Raw genomic sequence first — 2,934 nt, forward strand, 5'->3', positions numbered from 1 at the left:
ACAAGCCCTTTATGGGAATTTCATATTTGCTGTTTCCAAGTCACAAGTGTAACTAGAAGGGATGAGTGAATACTAAATATTAAGATTCGGATAATTCATACTGAATACCTAGAACAATACCAATATTCATCACAAATAACGAACCTAATGCAAGTCAATGGGCAACCCGTGCATTTATCTCGAACATTTCCCTCAGAAACGCTCTGGTTCCCCATTAACTTGAATGAGCTTTGTTATTTGAGACGAACACTGGAATAGTACTAGGTATTCGGTATTAATATTTGGAACCCAAACATTTAGTATTTGCTAAATTACTAATAACTACTATAGATGTTCATTTTTCACTGCTTTTTAAAAGAAACAATTCTTGAAAGATTTGATATTTTACTGGTCTGTTCACCACAGTGCAAAATTTATCACCGACGTTCAGTACAGATTATATTTCTTCTAGTGCTCCTGAAAAAAAAAAGCTGCACTGTCTCATGAGCATTTCTGGACTCACCTTTACTTCGACCATCGGTTATCAATATCTTCTGAATTATGCAGGTGACAACCCTTGTTTCTTATTTTTCTCTGCATTAACAGGCAACTTTTAGATAGAAATATGTCTATAAGCTTTAATTTTAATTTTACAGTTTTAAAAACAAAAACAAACAACTTTTTTTGTCCTTGATATTTTTTTTTATGTACTTTATTAGCCTCGTCTTATCTATTCTTTGTTATTCTGATGTCTGCTACACAACATATCAATGCTGGTGTTCAATCATAAGTAACTTTAAAAACGTGTTTGAAGAAAGATTAATATTTTACACATGGATGTTGGAAATACTACAAAGATTTTAGTCCAAGTAGACTACAATGAGTCGAGCACACGGATTGCCTGCAGCTAGGGGAAAAATCACTGGTTTCTGCAACATGCAAGAGATATAACTGCAAATCCCTATGGGGCTAACAACATATTTTGGTGGGTGCAAAGTAAGATCATTATTTTCGAACTGGCAAATTCTACACAAAGGACTACAAAGCTACAGCGTATACAGAAAAGGCAACATTTTTGTATTCCAATGATCGTACTATAGAGTTTACCTGCTGCATTGGAGACAGAAACACTGAGTCGTAGTTGCAAATCGTAATTATAACTAAGTAATACAGAAATTATCATTTTAATTTTCATGATAACAATAGACTTTTTTAAAATAATGGTTTCAGAAAAGCTGTATACTGCTGCTCTGATACTGTCAGAAACATCTCCTTTACAGATCATTCAATCATTTATTTATTTTTTATGCTTGTTACCTTGACAACTTGAAGACAGATATTCCCATAGTAACAACTGTGTTGGCAACAATGAATACAAGAAAATGCTCTGAACAATATTACATTATTAGGGATTCTGTGGAAAGCTTAAGGCACTGAACACAGAATGACAAATGATTTTTTTTTAATAAGCAACAGATAAATCTTCCAGGACCCATGTGTTGCTGGCATTACTTTTTCAATTATTTAGTGTTTAATTGATTTTGCGTTACATGTGTGTTCTGTTCTCATTTTCTGTTTTCTAAGTAAGGACTCATTCGTACCCCTGTGTTTTACTAGTATGTGCAATAAACAACTCCTGAGGAAGCCTATGCAAAAAAAGGAGTCAGGGTTGCTGGAGCATGGTCTGACACAGGGAGTAAATGCATAAAGTGAGAGTTTCTGTTCACTGACAACTTATATGTATAATCCATCCGGAAGAAAGAAAGGCTGCAACCACCGTACTTCAGTGTTCAGAGTTTAATCTTGAACGCAGTTCAGATACATCAGGAGTAGGGGGAGATGGGGAGAGGCAGTGGGGTGAGGACGACAGCAGGTCCTGCCTTTCTTTCTTCCGGATGGATTCTACAGATGGGACTTATCTTATAAGGATTGTGCACCCGTACAGACTTAAGTGGGCTTTACATGCTACGATATCGTTAACGTATTATCGTCGGGGTCACGGTGTTTGTGACACACATCCGGCGACGTTAATGACATTGCAGCATGTGATACGTACGAGCGACCTTAGTCGATCGCAAAAGTGGCCAAAATCGTTCGCCACGGAGAGGTTGTCCTGAATCAAAAAATCGTTAATTGCTTATTAGCGATGTTGTTCGTCGTTCCTGCGGCATCACACTTCGCTATGTGTGACACCGCAGGAGCGACGAACATCTCCTAACCTGCCTCCACCGGCAATGCGGAAGGAAGTAGGTGGGCGGGATATTACGTCCCGCTCATCTCCGCCCCCCCGCTTCAATTGGCCGGTCGCTTAGTGACGCCGCAGTGACGTCGCTATGACGCCGAACGCACCTCCCCCTTGAGGGAGGTATTGTTCGGCAATCATAGCGACGTCGCTGCACAGGTATGTGCGTGTGACGCTGCCGTAGTGATAATGTTCGCTACGGCAGCAATCACACAATATCGCACGTACGACGGGGGCGGGTGCTATCGCGCTCGACATCACTAGCCGATGCTAGCGATGTCGCAGCGTGTAAAGCCCGCTTTAGTCTATTCCAAAAAGGTACATAAATAGCGACGACTGAGGATTTCCAGCAGTGCCCGGTGTTTCTCCTGCATTTGGCAACTTATAAATATGATGTAATTGTTCACCAGTTTACCTTTTTTTTTTTATATATATATATATATATATATATATATATATATATATTGATCCTCACATAACACATAGCCTTCTTCTATGCAAGTTCTCATTGAACTGACATTGTGTTTTTATAATGTCATGACCCAGGTCTGTATCCGCTGCTGTGGTTTGATTATTTCACCCAGCTCTGGCCTGGTCATGTCATAGGTTAAGTCCTCCCTGCTTCACTCTGTTTCTGGGAGACCATATCCTGCTGATGCACCTCTATTTTAGTGCCAGTGAAAGTTTATGCTCTGCAGCGTGTATTACTGGCT

This window comes from Anomaloglossus baeobatrachus, chromosome 2, assembly GCF_048569485.1.
Source record: "Anomaloglossus baeobatrachus isolate aAnoBae1 chromosome 2, aAnoBae1.hap1, whole genome shotgun sequence".
Classification (NCBI taxonomy): Eukaryota; Metazoa; Chordata; class Amphibia; order Anura; family Aromobatidae; genus Anomaloglossus; species Anomaloglossus baeobatrachus.